This window comes from Pteronotus mesoamericanus, unplaced genomic scaffold (assembly GCF_021234165.1).
Source record: "Pteronotus mesoamericanus isolate MK-2021 breed Mesoamerican mustached bat unplaced genomic scaffold, CSHL_Meso_final scaffold_85, whole genome shotgun sequence".
NCBI lineage: Eukaryota > Metazoa > Chordata > Mammalia > Chiroptera > Mormoopidae > Pteronotus > Pteronotus mesoamericanus.
The window spans coordinates 54,558,851-54,577,730 of NW_026555329.1; the positions used below are offsets into that span (position 1 = coordinate 54,558,851).

The window sequence follows — 18,880 nt, forward strand, 5'->3', positions numbered from 1 at the left end:
TGATTTCATCCATAGCACAAGAATACTTTCTATTCTAAATTATGAAATATGTGGAAATATTCCTAGGAGCAATTTTCATAAAACTAACCATACTGTAAGGCTCACTTTCACCCTTATTTATCCCTTTGCTGAGTTGTTTTATTATTTTTTTTATTTCTCTTCCTTCTACTTGTATGGCTGTTGTGAGCGATACTTTAACCTTATGAGTATACACGCTATAGTCTTTCCTTTAAGTCAGTCTCTAGCTTTGTCACTGACCAGAAGTGCATTCATTGGTGCTGTGTTTTAGTTTAATTTTTCAAAATCTCAGTGCTAAAGAACATTTAGAGCCCAAATTTGAATTTGAATTTGATTTAGAGTGCAAATTACGCCAGCTGTCATGAGTGATACTCTAACTTTACATGTATCCGCACTATGGTCTTTCCTATAAGCGAGCCTCTAGCCTTTGCCATAGACTAGAGGCACTGGGGTGCCTATACGATCAACAGCCCTACAGGCTACACTGGCACTAAGGAAAAATAGTGAGTCAACACAGGTGCTATGCTCTTCACTCAGCTTTTATATTTATTTGTTTGTTTGTTTGTTTTTATGACGGTTGGAGTTATCACTTATTTTGTTCAGCTTTTCTAAGGAATGCATTTAGAGGCAGTCATCATCGATTCACTCAGCTTTTATTAATGCAGGCTCAGTCCAAATCTATAATAACCCAATAGCAATAATAACCACTTGGAAACAATCAGCAATAACATCACACAAGAGACCTGGGGGATAACAAACCCAAGTCCCAAGAGTCCAGATCAGGTCCAGGTCTGGAAGGCAGCCGGTGAGCGTCTTGCAAAGCAGGGTCTATGGAGGCTTCAGAATCAGCTAGAGCAGGGTCGATCAGAGCAGTGGAGCAATCTCAGCTCCTCTCAGCTCTCTCAGCTGTCTGAAGGCTTTTGCTTTCATACTTTTGTATGATGCAGTGTTGCATCAGCCTTTGATTAACATGCGTTGTTTTGTGTCACCTCAATAAGCACATGATGATGTTGCTCTACTGCGTATGCTCTAAGAGGGTGGTCTATGCTGCTCTACTGTGCATGATCTGAGAGGGTGGTGTTACCCTTCAGAAAAGCACACATTGTCTACCATGTCGTACTGTACCTGTTCAAAGGGTTGCATTGTCCCTCTGAATCATTGCTCTACTGTGCATGCTGTAAACATGGCTTCTTAGTTGACAAGACTGATGCCATCTTAGTTCAGTCCTGCTCTCCACAATGCCCTTCCTGCAAGTCGAAATTCACCCATACCTTAAGGACTAACTCAAGGGCTAGACCCTCAAAAAAGCCTTTTGCAAACTGATTTCCCTCTCTTTTTGAATCCTTATAATACTTGATCTGCACTTCTCTTAAAAAGACTCATTCTATTATACATTTTGTTACAGTTATTGGAGGGACATTTTAATGAACTGTACGTCCATTTACCCTCATCCCCAAAAGAACAACAAAATGAACAAAATACAACAAATAACAATTTTCAAGACACTGGACATATGGCAATGAAAGACAGTGATTCCCTAAGGGTTGAAAAACAAATGAAATGAGCCCTACAGTTGTCCCCGCCTATTGCCTTGAGAGAGTTTCCAGAACACAGGGCATGGAAGGGAGACTGGGGCAGAGCCTGACAGTCTGAACTGAGGAGATATTGCTGAGGGTGAGAGGACACCAGGACAGCTAGAATTCATAGGAAAGAGTGCTGGATAGGCGAGAACTACACACTGAGAAACTCTGGAGTTCTGCAGAGGGGCCTCCCCATATGCTTTGCTGAGTACTGATGAGTGTCTGTGTGAGGAAACTACGTAGTGCTAGAGGGAGGCACCCTAAACTAAGAATTAGAGGAACTAATTAATACCTCATGCTGACACAAGGCTAGAATATTGCCTGTTCCCCTCAGCCAAACTGGAAGACCTCATAAATCACAGAGCATTGGGTAGATGACTCAGAAAAGTCTTTTTTCAGTACTAGGAAACAATTAGCCCTCAACTAAGCACAGCTCTGTTCCCATTTAACAAATCTTAAAAGCAAGACCCAAAAATATTAAACCATTTTCAAGTAGCTTAACTGTACCCCAAAAAAGCTCAAGAATACAAAAAAAATCCAGCACCCAATAAAGTAAAATTCACTATATGTATCATCCAAAAAAAACTTGTTAGGTATAGAAAGAAGCAGGAAAATGTGGCACATAATGAGGATTAAGATCAATCAATAAAACAGACCTGAAACTGACCCATATGTTAGAAAAGCAGACAGATACTTTAAAATAATTGTTGCAAGTATGCTCCATATGCCCTGACTGGTGCAGCTCAGTGGGTTGGGTATTGTCCTGCAAACCAAAGGTTGTTGGTTCAATTCCCAATCAGGGCACATGCCTGGATTGTGGGCCAGATCCCCAGCTGGAGGAGCACAAGAGGTAACTGATTAATGTTTCTCTTGCACACTGCTGTTTCCCACTCCATAAAATTAAATAAATAAAATCTTTTAAAAAAAACTGTACTTCACATGGTGAAAAAGTTAATCAAAGACATGGCATATTTGGTCCTGGTCAGTGTGGTTTGGTTGGTTAGAACATTGTCCTGAGCATCAAAATGTCACTGATTTGATTCCTAGTTAGGGCACATACCTAAGTTGCAGGGTTGGTCCCAGGCAGGGCACATTCGGGAGGCAACCAACTGATATTTCTCTCTCATACTGATATTTCTCTCTCCCCCTCTCTCCCTCTTTCTCTAAAATCAATAAATGTATCCTTGGGCAAGGATTTTTTTTTTAATTCTAAAAAAAAGACATGACGTATCTGATAGAGACAAATCAAACTCTAGAGATTAAAACTATACTGTCTAAAATGAAAAACATACTGGATAAGACCGGTCAACTTGAAGACATTACAGTACAAAATATTCAAAATGGAACTGTGTGGAGCTATAAGATAACCTCAAGTGGTCAAAGGAAAGAAAAGAGAGGAAAACAGAAATAATATTTGAGGAAATAATGACCAAATATTTTCCAAATCTGATGAAAACTATAAATTCATAATTCAAAGACTTTTAATGAACTTCAAGCACAAGAAACATGAAGAAAGCCACATCATAAAAGCCAAGCCACATCATAACCAAATTTCTTAAAACCAAAGAAAAAGAGAAAATCTTAAAAGTAACCAAAGAACAAAGATAAGGATGACATGTGATTTTTTTGTTGGAAATGATGCAAGTGAGAAGTCAGTGGAGAAACATCTTTAAAATATTAAAAGAAAAATCTATCAGCCTATATTTCTATATATCTAGTACAAACATCTTTCAAAAATGAAAATGAAATAAAAATTGCTTCAGACTTAAAAAGCCAAAGGAATTTATCATCAGTCAGCCTGCACTGAAATGTTAAAGGAGAACTTCCTTCAGGCAGAGGGAAAATGGTGCCAGTTGAGACTGAGGTCTGCACAAAGGAATGGAGAGCACTGGACTGGAAGTGGTAGTTTTGTGGATCAGTACACAAGGGCTTTTGTTTTTTGTCTTATTATTTAGATATATTTAAAAGATAATCGACTATTTAAACCAAAACAATAATATAATATAACAGATTATATATTGTTAGGGGGTCTATAACAGATTTATAACTTATATAAATTAAAATATATGACATCAAGAGCATGAAGACCAAGAGGAGAAAAATATAAATGCACTGTTCTAAGATCTTTATTCATTTATAGATATTTTTGTACCTGAATTATCTTTCCTATTAGTCTGAGAGTATAATCCCTTTATGCTAAGATCCTATTTATTCATTTTTAATGGTATTCTTAATTTATTATTATTACTATTATTTTTAATTCTCACCTGAGGATATGTTTTTTGTTGCTTTCAGAGAAAGACAAGGAAACATCAGTGTGAGAGAGAAACAGCAACTGGTTGCCTCCCATAGGAACTGGCGATCTAGGTGTGTGCCTTAATGGGGAATCAAACCCACAACATTTTGGTGCATGTGACCATGCTCCAACCAGCTGAGCGACCCAGCCGGGGCCCTGCTTATTAATCTTTTAAGATTATTAGGTTTTGCAGATGAATCCTTCTTTTCTATTTGACTCCCAGGTGAGTGAGTGGAGGGGAGAGGAAGAAAGAGCCGACTAGATGAGAGATGGCGGCTTTGCCTGTCGGAGGAGAACTGAAGGAAGGCTGCTTCACAAGGATCTGCTTTGAGCCAATGAACACTCTATTTGCTTGTCTAGGTCTATTATTTACCCTTAGCCTAAACTGCATGACTGATAGCCCTGGCAAATTCACAATCTGAAACCATGAAAATAAAAAACAGCAGAAAAAAAAGATGTTATAAAAGTCATAAGTCAACTAATAGGGACCAAGAGAACTGTTAGGCAGGATAGATAGCAAACCAAGAAAATAATGGGGAAGAAGACATGCTTTACCCATTACTCGGCAGTCCTAAGCCTGGTCAGATGATTAGCTCAAGTCTTACCCATTAACTCAGCATTCCTGAACCTGGTCAGATAAGATTGCCAGATGTTCCAAAGGTCATAAGAGAACCATGATAAGTGCAGGAGGTAGGAGCCTTTGAAATTCTGAGTGCATTGTTTTCACTATTTGGGAAAGGAAGTCTTTGAAGCCCTATGTTAATCCCAAAGCCAGGAAGAGGAGGGGGAGCCTGGAGGCTGGATGCAGGCATATAACCCCTGAAGCTCCAATGGGTGAGGCACTGAGACTAGCTGGGTTCGTGGGCTCCCAGACTAGCCCACTTGCAAGTTCATGCTCAAGTGTATTTCATAAATAAACTTGCTACCTCATTTTCACTATACTTTGTTGTCTCTCACCTGAATTCCTTCCTGCAAGTGAGGTAAGAACCGAAGACGGGAAGCCCTCCAACTTGGGTCTTCCCAGTCACATCTTTCCTGGTGTCATGACTTGGATTGCTGCTCTCACTTTGTCTCCCCCTTTTCAGAATGCAGTGAGTTCAGTCCCTCTGGGGACGTTTTATTTGTTTTTGTCCATTTCACCTTCAGAGTTGAAAAAGGAGTTGTAGCACTGTATCAGGGGGGTTATTCAAACATGCTAGGGCTGTGTTTGGAGGCAGAACCAAGAATATAATCTAACATGAGTGTTCAGGTTTGCCCAAGTTCCAAAGATTGAAGAGGCATGTCCTTCCTCTGGTTTGAGTTCTCAAGTGACCCTATGTGAGTAGGGGCCTTGCAGAGATGTCTGGAATTTAATCCCTAAGACTTGTCACTGTATTGTAAATTCAGCTCATCTGGGGATATCCAAAAGAAAGGTTGGTCACCCAGTACTCTGAGCTCCCCTGGATTGTCTTAGACAACTGGGAGAGGAACTGAAGCACTTGAGACAGTTGGGGATGACCAAAGGTGTATGGCTATTGGGAGCCCCACTCACAAGTAGCACACTCAGACCCACTACAAAATTCCCTAGTCTTTTCTGTCTCCAAAACATGGCTGGGGGAAAAACAGGTTTATATCATCAGCCTATTGTAAATTTGCTGCACCTATCCACTCCAGGATACTTCTAGAAACTCTGTTTGCATCTATATTCCCCTTGTAGGAGCTGCAAAAAGGGGCAATGTTGTGTATGTCAGGTAGCAAAGAAAGAGAACTAGTTGGGGACCCTTCAAATTTCAGAGATACTATCCAAAAAGGCCAGAGCATGTCACTCTTTTAGGCTGCCTTTATAAGCATTATAAAGAGAGGCATTTGTCAGAGGTAATTAGTCCACATCTGGTAATAGTCTATGGACAGAAACATCCAAGGAAGATTTTGATGGGGCAAGTTGAGGGAAAGATTTTAAAAGCTTTTTCTTAGGTTGTTTAAGGCCTCACAAGCCACTCTATTACTCCAGAAACTGTTCCCCCAACTGGTATGGAAGAAGTGGGACCAGGGTACTTCTTTTTTAGGTACCTCATAAGAACCCTTATCCCAAATTAAAGCACACATTTATGATTTGTTAAATATATAGAAAAAGGTGATAAAAATAACCAGTAGGCCAAATTTGCCCATAGGGACTCTATGCAAATTTGGGGGACTAGGGTAAATGCCCCCGTGGATGTGGACCAAGAAGGGAATACCACATCTATGCAAACATATACTGTGTTTAGCCCTTCAGGATCCACGAGATTGGGAAATGCCAGGTGTTTAGGATCCAACCAATTTTTCTAATAGAAGCAATATCCCATAAATTCAGAGAAAAAGAGAAGGGGATGCAGCATGTTGTAATTACACTCCTAAATCATGGATTGTTAGTAGCTCGTAATTTTCCCTGTAACATTCCCATTTGACTTATTAAGAAGAAAGATGGGACCTATAGATTAGTTCAAGACCTAAGGACAGTTTATAAGGCTGTCATCCCTATACATCCAGTGGTGCCTAACCCTTATATTATCCTAGGACAAATTCCTTCCCAAACCCAATAGTTTTCTGTGCTGGATTTAAAAGACACCGTCTTCTGCATTCTCTTGGACCCAGCTTGTCCACTGCTATTTGCTTTGGAATGGACAGATTCACAGAGACATAAGTGACAACTAACCTGGACTGTCCTCCCTCAAGGATTTAGGAATAGCCCTCATTTATTTTGACAGGCATTGGCAGAGCACTTAAGGGGCTATCATTAGAGGGGAGTGGGGACGTGATCCAATATGTAGATGGCCTACTAATCTGTTGCGAAACGCTGGCCTGGTTTCAGAAGCTGTAACCCTGCTGACAGGCTGGAGGGTCCCAAGGCTGGAAATAATCAGGAGGCCTTGGAGAAGCAGACTCCGGAGGAGACTTGGCCTGCTTTGCCATGGATGGTCAATGGCCAATGACGGGTAAGTTACCTTGCACTGAGGTATACGACCTAAGACAGGTATTGGCTGATATTGGTAACAGATAAGAAATTGGGGGACACGGAGAAGGGGCAAAAAGGCCCCCACACTTCTTGGCTTTGCTTGGACACGGCCGGAGTCCTCATTGCAGCTGAGAAACAGTCTTCTTATCTCTTGGTGGTCCCCTCCCAATACCTGGCTCAGGCTTGAAACAATGCAGGAGTCAGCCCTAAATCAGATCTGGCGATTGCCAAGGAAATCAGGCTGAAAGGTAAATTCTTTAGAGTGTGCTTTGTTCTTTCCTCACATCTCTGGTCAGCTCATGCTGCGAAGGACATTCACATTATCTATACCCCTTACCTTGTAAAGACATTTGTTTTATTTACACCTTATACCCTATATCTTTAAAGCGCCTTTAAGTTTACTTTCCCCTTATCTATAGTCTCTATTGTTGATTCTAGTTCTACTCTCAGACCAATCTAAATCAGTGAATTCCTGTCACTTGTTTTCTTCAAAGTATCTATTCTCTGTGAAACTTAACATGCTATTGTAACAAGTGTACGTATGCATTCCTGTTACCTAGCCCACTGATAAGTTTTTCAATAAAAGCCTTGGAACAAAGGACAACAGGGCCTTCCCTACTAGAGGGATGTACCACGGCATTATCCAGTGAGAGGGAAGTGCCCCCGTCGGTTCTCCCGGCAAACAGAAAAGTGTTTGCAACGTTTTGTGTTTTCCCCCCTCATCCGTGACAACCCCGGGACGGGGTCTGCGGGATTCAGAGCCCTGCTCCCACCTCAGCTGGCCCCAGCCGGTTTCCCTCAGGTTTCAGGGAGTGCTGTGTTCACTGCGGCGCTCCCCCACGGTGGCGTGTCCCCTATAGCTGACACGCAGTGTGACACGAATCTGTTCCCCTACAGAGAAACAGATTAGATAAACACGTAACACAGACCCTAAATTTTTTGGCGGTTGGAGGTAAAAGATATCCAAGGATAAGCCTCAGATACTATAACAAAAAGTGGAATATTTAGGCCTTGTATTAACCTCTGAAAAAGAATGCTACCCTCAAATAGGATACAAGCCATTTTACGCCTCCCTGAATTCATCACTCGGAAACAGCTCTGCACATTCTTAGGACTGACAGGATATTGCATATTATGGATTTTAGGGTATGGAGAAAAGGCCAGACCTCTCTACAAAGCCTTAAAAGAAAGTAGTCAACAAGGGCCAACTAACTTATATTGGAAAAGTAAACAACAAAGGGCCCTTGAGCAACTAAAGGAAGCTCTTACATAGGCACCAGCACAAAGTCTACCAGATTTGGAGAAATCCTTCCAACTATGTTAAAGAGAAAACAGGGAATAGCATTAGGGGTCTTGACCCAGACCTTAGGACCCACTAAGAGATCTTTAGGTTATAATTCAAAAGAATCAGATGCTGTAGCCTGAGGCTGGCCACACTGCCTCAGGGTAATAACAGAAACAGCTTTACCTCTAGAAGAAGCACTTAAAATATCATTAGGACAAGATATAATTCTATATCCTTCCCATCAAATTGGCCCATTACTCAAAACTAAAGGATCTCACTGGTTTCCCTACTTCTCTTACTCCTTTTTGGGCCTTATATATATATTTTTTAAAGTGTTTTATTTATTTATTTTTAGAGAGAGGGGAAAGGAAGGAGAAAGAGAGTGAAACATCAATGTGTGGTTGCCTCTCATGCACCCCCTACTGGGGACCTGACCCACAACCCAGGCATGTGCCCTGACTGGGACTCGAACTGGTGATCCTATGGTTCGCAGGCCTGTGCTCAATCCACTGAGCTATACCAACTAACGCTGGACCTTGTATTTTTAATATCCTTGTCCTTTTTGTGTTTTTCAGGCTAGCAACAATTTGCCTGAACATGGCCTTCTGATAGAATATTCAAGCATACCTTTTAACCCCCTAAATCAGGCTGCTGACATATTCCATACAAAACCCTAACTATTATCTGCTCAGAGAGGGAACAAATGATACTGTTCCAGAACCAGTTCTGCAATCCTAATCAGCATGAAGTAGATATGGAAGACTGACCTTCAGCACTCCAAAAGCTTTTGAATGGTGTCACTCAAGGGGGAAATGTTAGGCAGGATAGCTGGCAAACCAAAGCAGGAAGGAGGAGGAAGACATGCCTCACCCATTAACTCAGCATTCCTGAGCCTAGTCAGGTAAGATTGCCAGATGTTCCAAAGATCCCAAGAAAGGCCATGATAAAAATTCAGGAGGAGAGGAGGCTTTGAAATTTTGTGTGCATTGTTTCCACTATCTGGGAAAGGAAGACTTTGAAGCTCTATGTCACTCCCAAGGCCAGGAGGAAGAGGGAGAGCCTGGAGGCTGGATGCAGGCATAACCGTTAGAGCCCCAATGGGTGGGGAATGCAGACTAGCTGGTACCCACTTGCAGCTTTGTGCTCAAGAGTATTTCATTAAATAAACTTGCTACCTTTTTTCCACTATACTTTTTGTCTCTTGGCTGAATTACTTCCTGTGAGCAAGACAAGAACTGAAGAAGGGAAGCTCCTCCAACTTGGATCTTCCTGGTAACAGAACCAGCTTCTTAGGAAGGAGGAGGAAACTAACACTTCAGCCACTGTCAGAAGCTTTACAATGGGGAACTCACTTGATTCTATAAGTGATGCATTATTTCAACTGACAGATAAAGAAATAGATATGCAGGTAAGTACCTTGTCCAAGATCACACAGTGGATATCTTCAGAGTTCTACCCACTGGAACCATCCTTAGATTTTTCAGATAAGATAAAAGCCAAAGGTGACATTTTTAAGTTAGGTTATCTAAATTTTAAATGTCTACTATGAGAAATCACCTCAAATGTGTTTTTTTATATAGAAAGTAAAAATAAAATTATTATAAGATGTTTAAACATTCTCAAATTTTATACAAATGCACATAATTACAACAACTTAAGCTTTAATGTTATAGAGAAAGTTATCCTAACTTAAGCAAATAATATCACAAGGACAGTAAATTATTTTTCTTTTTTGCTTGGCAAAAAGTTTTTGGAAGTCACAAGTTCTTTCAGTTATACTTAAAAAGGGAAACTAAAGAGGAATATCAGGAGTAATAGAATGAAAATAATTACACAGTAAATGCATTGCATCATATTTCGTTGCTAATTTGAAATGCATGCTTTATGAATGCTGAAGAATTGAAGAGCTTTTCAAAGAGCCAAAGTGAAAAATCTCAATTGGTTTTTGATTATAATAATCTAATTTCTTTAGTAGCGATAAGGTTAAACCAAGGATAATAGCTCTTTATTATAAACAGATTCCACAACTTGAGACTGTTGTTCATGATTAAATTGGATGGTATAATGGGTTAAATGGTGACCCCGCAAAGGGTATGTTCACATTAAATCTCTGGAATCTGTGAATATTAATTTATTTTTTAAAAGATTTTATTTATTTATTTTTAGAGAGAGGAAGAGAGGGAGAAAGGCATCAACATGTGGTTACATTTCACACACCTCCTGCTGGGGACCTGGCCTGCAACCCAGGCATGTGCCCTACACTGGGAATCAAACCGGCAACCCTTTGGTTTGCAGGCTGGTGCTCAAGACACTGAGCCACACCAGCTAGGGCGAATATATATTTATTTATAATAAATAATAGTAATAATAATACTTGTAATAATAATAATCTTTACAGATGAAATTAAGTTAAGGATCTTGAAATTAGATAATCCTGAATTATCTGAGTGGGCCCTAAATACAATGACAAGTAGCCTTAGAAGCAAAAGACAGGAGGGCATTTGACACAAACACAGAGAAGAAAACCATGTGAGGATTGAGGCAGGTACTGGAGCTGTTCTGCCACAAACCGAAGAGAGAAACCAGAAGGTAGAAGAGGCAAGGAAGGATTTTCCCTTAGAGCCTTTGGAAGGAGCACAGCTATGCTGTCACTTTGCTTTCAAATGTCTGGCCTCCAGAACTATGAGAGAATAAATTTGCGTTGTTTTAACCTACCAAGTTTGCGGTCACTTGTTACAGCCACTTTAGAAAATTAATACAGATAGTGTGCAGTTTAGTCTGTAAAGGGTTGCTCCTCAGAGTGAATTTTCATTGACTCTTTCCTAGCCAATGAATAGATGAACATTCTTCAGAGTACAGTGTAATTTCCAAGGAGATGATGTGTCATTTTGATGACTCAAGGTTAAGTGTTGTTTGCAGTGTACATTGATTTAAGTTTGCAAATTTGGAATTTTTCTAATAGACTGATAGAAGGTGACTGTTGTTCACTGGGGATTAAATTATTTTCTATTGTAGTTTATGAAAAATTTAGGAGGGAAACTTTTTCATTTTATCAAGTCCATAGTCAAATTTCCACACAGTTTCCCAAAGTATCAATTACATAGCTTTGAGTAAATAAATGGAAAAGAAAACTACAATAAAATTAGGCATCTATCTCACCAGTAAGCCTGCATGTGCCACAGATTTGATTTAACTGAGGCAAAGGGCAAAACTCCTAATGCATGTTGCACAAGCATTTTCAAACATGTTATAACTTCAAGTTGTGGTTATTTAGGATTTTATACAGTCAGGATGAGTGGAGTTTTTAAGAACTGTTTTTGAAGAGCAACAGGGCAGCATGTGTGAGGGAACTTTAAAATGTTCTTAATTTTGGAGACAAATAAAGATGGTGGTAAAGGTAAACACAGCTTACCTCCTCACACAATCACATAAAAATTACAACTAAACTATACAACAACCATCTTTCTGAATCATCAGACAGTGAGCTGAATGGAAATCCTGCAACTACAGAATTAAAGAAGCAACTACATCCAGATTGGTAGGAGGAGCAGAGACATAGAATGGACTGGTCCCACACCAACATGTGGCAGATAAAAACTGGGGGGGCTATCTAAGGAGTGAAGGCTCCCCAGGCCAGGGTTCCAATGCCAGGAAAAGATGTCTCCATACCTTTTGGCTATAAAAACCAGTAGGTATTGAAGCTGTGAAAGCCAGAAACTATTGGACTACCTGGTAGTTCCTCTTAAAGGGCCAATGTACAGACTTACTTTGACTCACTCCCTCTGAGCTCCAGTGCTGGGGCAGAAGATTGAAGGGCACTGGAGACAAAATGGGAAGAACTGAATTGTCTAGCATCAGGGCAAGGGCTAGGGGGCAGATTTCTCCCAGACAGAAGTGTTGGCAGAGGCCACTATTCCTTTGCTGAGCTTTCCTCCTACAGAGCCTGCTGGTAGGTACCATATCTGAATCTCCAGCAACCTGGCTCACACTGTTTGCCCAATCCTGGTAATTCCCTGAGGCCTTGCCACCCCCACTGCCAACTTTCCAGCCCACCCAAGCTGTTTCCAGGGGCTTTTCCATGCTAATGGCTTGTCTTGGCCCATGCTTCAAATTTTCCTAAATTCTTTCAAACTAGAAGCATCTGGTTTCAGTGAGCCCTGTACCTCTCACTAAGTTGCTCCAGGCCAAGCACTAGCAGCAGCCAGCCTTGCTTCATAACTTGGCCTTGCCTGGGCACCTCCAAGTCCAGCACAAGTAGCAGCCATCTGCAGATCACTTTCTTTGCTTATGTTGTGTGACCGCAACAGAATACAGGCAGTGGTGGACCTTGGGCATGCCAACATCAATCAAGGCTTAACTACAACAGGAAGGTGTACACAACTCACACAGTGAGTGCACCTCAAGTGCCCCTCTTGGTTAACAGTGAAGGCTGTGCCACTGGAACCTACAGGACACTTACTGCAGTAGGCCACTCTACCAAGCCTGGGAGACATAGCAGCTCTACCTAGCAAATGGAAACAAACACAGGGAGGCTGACAAAATGAGGAGACAAAGAAACATGGCCCAAATGAAAGATAGAACAAAACTCCAGAAAAAGAGGTAAACAAAATGGAGACAAGCAATCTACTAGATGCAGAGTTCAAAACAATGGTTATGCTCAAGGAACTTGGTGAGAACTTTGACAATATGAACAAGGACATGCAAAGCATAAAAAAGAACCAGTCAGAAATGAAGGATACACTACTGAAATGAATAATTTATAGGGAATCAACAGAATGGATAAAGCTGAAAATCAAATCAGTGATTTGGAATATAAGGAAGTAAAAAGCAACCAATCAGGGAAGCAAGAAGAAAAAAGGATCCAAAAAAATGAGGATAGTGTAGGGAGTCTCTTGGACCAACACTTGCATCATGGGGGCCCTGGAAGAAGAGAGAGAGCAAGAAATTAGAAATCTATTTGAAAAAATAATGACAGAAAACTTCCCTAACCTGGTGAAGGAAATAGACATACAAGTCAAAGAAGCACAGGGAGTCCCAAACAAGATGAACTCGGAAAGGTACACCCCAAGACACATCATAATTAAGTTGCTAAATTTAACAACAAAGAGAAAATCTTTAAAGCAGCAAGAAAAAAGCAGTTACCTACCTACAAGGGAGCTCCTATAAGACTATAAGGTGATTTCTTAACACAAAATTCGCAAACTAGAAGGAATTGGCAAGAAATATTCAAAGTGATGAAAAGCAAGGACCTACAACAAAGATTACTCTACCCAGTAAAACTATCATTTAGAATGGAAGGGCAGACAAAGAGTTTCCCAAACAAGAAAAAGCTCAAGGAGTTCATCATCACCAAACCATTGTTATATGAAATGTTAAAGGGACTTATTTAAGAAAACGAAGGAGATCAAAACCATGAATGATAACATGACAATTAATGCATATCTAACAAAAATTGATCTATAAAACAAAATAAGCAAACAACCAGAACAGAAATAGAACCATAGATACAAAGAATGGTTCGATGGTCACCAGCATGGAGGGGAGCATCAGGGGGCTGGGTGAAAAAGGTGAAGGGATTAAAAAGTACAAATTGGCAGTTACAGCATAGTCATGGGGGTGTAAAGTATTGGAAAAAGAGTAGCCAAAGGACATATACACTTGATTAATGGTCATGGACTACTGTGTGCAGATTGCTTGAAGGAGTGGGGAGGGGTGCTTGGTGGAGGTGATCAAAGGGGGAAAACTTGGGACAATTATAATAGCATAATCAATAAAATTAAATTTAAAAAATAAGTAAAATGTTCTTAACTTTGACCACCAAATCCACTTCTGTATCTCTTTCCGAAGAAAATAACCATAAATTTAAAAATGAAAAGTTATAAATGCAATGGTATTCATTATGGAATTATTTAAAATAGCAAAATATTAGTGTGTATAGTCATGGAATGATTTTAAAATTTTATGTCTTATGGAATATCATGTAATCATTAAATATGATGCTTTTGATGACTATATAGTAACACAGAAAATATTTTAATAATAATATGTAAGAACAGCTTGCAAAAGTGAACATAGAGAATGATTAAAACATTGTAAAAATTATGCATGGAAAAACCAGTGGAGGGAAATATACTAAAATGTTAACTAACAGATTTTTAGAGTCATAGTTTTTCTTTATTTTTATCTAATTTTTCTTATTTTCTAAATGTTATTGTGATTGTTTAGGCCCAAGTTGTGAACTGACCAAAGCCAAATGGATCCTGTGCAACCACTGGCTTTTTTTTTTTTTTTTTGAGGGGTGGGAGATTGATATCAATAGCTATGAAGAATTATATGTAGCTGTAGGTCTTTTCCCTGCTCCTTCCCTTGTAGCCTCTACATCTTAGCTACCAGATAATATCTTAAACTGAAAGCAAGTCTCAGACAAAATTCTGACATGCATTAGAAATAGAACTTGTAAGCTATATAAAGTTTCCACTTTTTGAAATTTTTGGTGCTCTGCCATCCTTACATGAAAAACTGCCTGGAAATAAAGGATTTGGTTAACCATACAGTTGGCCTGATGTTATCAAAAACCCTCCAGTTACCAACTGGTTTCAGAATTGTTTAGAAATAAAGCTTTTTGCACTATTCTCACTGCCTTGTTTCTTTTTGGCATCCTGGGCTGTGTGTCTTTAAATATTTTAGACAGTCTCATATCTTGACTGCCGCTAGTTTCATAAGTGAAAACTCATCTTTAACGTCCCCACACTGCCTACCAGAAGAAAAGATAAAAACCCTCTCTAGTAGGACATACGCCATCTGGAGCAGCCTCTATAATTCTTATATACAATTATGAGCATCCATTTAAAAAAGTCTTAGACAATCAAGATAAAGCCAAGAGAAGAAGAACCCTAATAAATAATAACAATATATGAGCCAGATATTAAAGTTAACAGATATGCACTTTAAAATAACTATGACTAATATGTTCAAGAATAAAGAGAAAAAGATAAAGATAGATACAGAGAAGTTTTACATTTTTAAGAACTGGAATCTAGACAAAAAAAAAATAAAATAAACACTCTAAAACCAAAGTACATTGCCATTTATTATACCAGTGTTACATAAAAAAAAAAATTCCTGCCCTGGCCAGGTTGTTCAGTTGGTTGGAGAGTAATACCGTACACCAAAAAAGGTTGCAGGTTCGATTCCTGGTCAGCATATGTATCTGGGTTGTAGGTCATCCCAGTCCTGGCACATGTGGCAGGAAACAGATCAATGTTCCTCTCTCACATCACTGTTTCTCTCTCTCCCTTTCTCTTTTTCTAGAAAATGCTAAAACATATTTATGTTCACCACACTTTTGAAATGCCTATGTACTTATTTTTATTGGGTACATAGTATATTGGTATTATGGAATATACTAAATTATAAATAAACAGATAAACATACTTTGGGGTGAGTTTAAATTTTTTAAAACTGCTGGCCAAAGCTTGGAGGCCATTTTTCTAACCCTACATACTCATTTCTTAAATTCCGTGTTGCTTCTACTATATTTTGATTCAATTCCCACCACAGCTAGTTAATGTCTAAATTTGGAGTTTCATATGCTTACCTCAGTTTACTTTAGCTATAATTTGTTGTAACTCAGGTGTTTTGCAAACTAGACTAAAATAACAATCTTAATTTGCAGAAAGGAGACTAAGTAGGTTTTTCTTAGTTATTTTTTTCATACATTTTTATTAAACCTTTCCTTATTATCATTTATTTTCTAGAGTCCCAGTAAATAATAAAATAGATGAGTAAGTAGTTAATTAGTAATAAAAGAAACAGTAAGGTATGGATTTTTTTTTTTTTAGCTTGTCTGTTTGTTTGTTTTTTTTAATGGCTATCCATGCTCTTAGCCAGTGATTTTTAAAATTGCAGATGTATAATATACTCACATATTTATTCTTACTGTGTATGAGGGAATTAAAATTATCAGCATGTTATGATTAGGCAAGGGCCCGCTGACTCCCAAAGTATGCTGATGCTTGCAAACACTTGAGAAGAATTATTTTATTTTATGGTTTTGATATATAGTATCTGTAAATAGCACTTAGAAAGAGTAACTTTTTTTATCCTCACCTGAGGACTTTTTTTATTGCTTTTTTTCTTTTTTAGAGAAAGAGAAAGGGAGAGAAACATCGATGTGAGAAATAAACACCGATTGGTTGCTGTAGGGAAAATGGAGCCAATAGGGCTCCCTCGCCTGGTTGTCTGGGGGACTGCGGCTTGGCCGTGCTCATGTGGCGTTGTGAAGGGGCCCACGTGCCTAGAATGAAGCTCCGTTATGTAACTGAAGGTCAATCTTGGCACGTAGTTGGCTTTGTGAGCACTTGGTATATACGGGACTCGGGAATTCCCACACTGCGACTTTGGGCAGCAGCACGCATGGATCACCTCACCCCCGAATACAGACTTTCCCACGGCTCCACGAATTTTCTTCCATCTGCCAGAATCCTGTGTGAGCCTGCCTGGCCTAGAGGGCTTGCAGGACAGTTGCCTCCTTTCCCCACCCGGGCCAGGGGAACTGCAACCGGACCAGGAATCAAACTGGCAATCTTTCAGTTATGGGATGACACTCCAACCAACTTAGCCATGCTAGTCAGGGCAGAAAGAGAAACTTTTTAGGCTGACATATATTTTATTTATGCATAAATAAACTAGTCATTGGGAGAACAGATTTTGAGAATAGACAACGGAAGAAGTAAAAGCCCTAGACAGCTGAGGAAGACAGAAGGCCTACTAGGAGGTGTGCAAAACAAGCATCTTCTTACCTCTCTGTTTTGCCTGAGGTTTGCCCTGCATCCCAGAATCTTACTAATCTCAAAGTCATTTAGCTCAGCTGTGACTAAGGTGATTCCGAGACATAGGACTTCCAGTTTTAAAATTGAGAAGGTCCTCACAAACCTCATGCAACCTCCCAGAGTCTGCAAGGGATCACTTTCTTCCTGATAAACACACGCTATTATTGTTCTCTGTTTATAGGTGAGGTTGGTGGGGAGCCAAATCTCTTAGAAGACTCTCAACGATGGGGAAGTAGGGTTTGTTAGAGGCTTACATACTGGGTCCGGCACAAATAACGCCCCTGTTTTATTGCACAAAGATCTTTTATTACAAAATCATAAGCATGTAATTCTGTACCATAACAATATCACACTCAGGCACACCACATGACATTTTAGGTGAAATGTTCAAATTGCTGTCCATCTCACGCGAGACACTCATGTACCCTACCAACCACACTCAATGGTGTTACTTCTGCCAGACCCTATAATTTCCCTTATTGTTTACATCATTGGTCCTTTCTTACATGAAAATCACACAGGGCTTAAATTTTCTAAGTCTAGAAAGCCAACTTGTTTTAGATGTCAAAAAATCAAACAACTCTATCCTTCCACCTTCTGGCTTTAAAATAATCATGTCAATTCAATGAAATGGCCCTGGAAGGGATCTGGTAAAAGCATATACGCCAATGAACAAATCTATGAAGAATACTTAATAAGTGTATTTAAGTGATAGCCCAAGATAAGTGCCCCTTTTGGAATAAAAGTGTAATGTGAAATGCATATGAAAAATAAAAGTACAGCTAATTTAATTTGCACAATAGCAAGTTATTTCCTACAGTTTGTCCAACCAGCCAAATTTGACAAGTTAATTCATATTGGCTGATTGTGTGGACATCTTCAGCTCAAAGGCCGAATGAGAAAATGATCAAGAGAATACTGTACAAACAGTATTTTAAAGATAATTTTGAGGAGGAGGAAAAACCACAAGGGAAACCACAGCTGCAATTATAATCCATATTCAGTCATTATTAACAAGGAAATAAATCCCATTATAGTTAAATGTGCACAAGGTGCTAAATGTAGCTCCTGTGCATTCGCATTGAAATGCAGAATAAAAAGAAAACCTGGAATAATTTTTGCAAGGCAAAGTAAGGAATAGAGGTTAGAATTACAGGAAGTCTTCACGTGATGTCTTGGATAGGTTCTTGGAAACTGACTTTAAGAGAAAAGACTGTACCAATTTTGCCATGGGCTAATTGATATAAACAAGAGTTATTACAGCATAATTCTGGTCTCAAAAACATCATCATGCTTCTAAATAAAGACCCCAAACACTTCTAATATTAAATGTTGAAATAAATATGAGCCATACATATATTTAATAAAGGTTAATAAAAACAAGTTTGATGACAATTTTCCAACCAGTTTAGGGTCCCTGGGTGGCGGGAGCCTCTCCCAATGGCTCAGCGCACAAAGAGGGCACTCATCCTGGGTAGGACACCTTCCATTCCAGGGACACTCTCCCCACACCCACACTTGCTCAGACTGATGTAGACATGCCGGTTTATTTCATTAGCACATCTTTGGGATGTGGAAGGAAGCACAAGTCCCCACAGAGAACCCACAGAGACATGGGAGAAGGTGCAAATTCCACAGACAGTGGCCCCAGATGGGAATTAAAATTTTTTCTTCATTAATGTTGAAATGATATGACATTGGATGAAATGATGTTATTCAGGGAAATGTTGTAATATTAGAAATATAATGAATTTAGCTGGAGTGCTCTAGTGCATTACTTAATACTAGCCTGAAATGTGCTTTAATATAAAAATAATCTGATTTTTCTTTCTTTCCCTTTTTTAGGATTAGGTTTTGACATAGGCCAAATATACCAGGTGACTGTGAAATTTCCAC

General features: G+C 39.4%; 1 pseudogene; it reads right to left on the reverse strand.

Moving 5' to 3' along the window:
* Positions 1–574: 574 nt before the first annotated feature.
* Positions 575–662, reverse strand: LOC129063568 (uncharacterized; annotated as a pseudogene).
* Between the last annotated feature and the right edge of the window lie 18,218 nt (positions 663–18,880).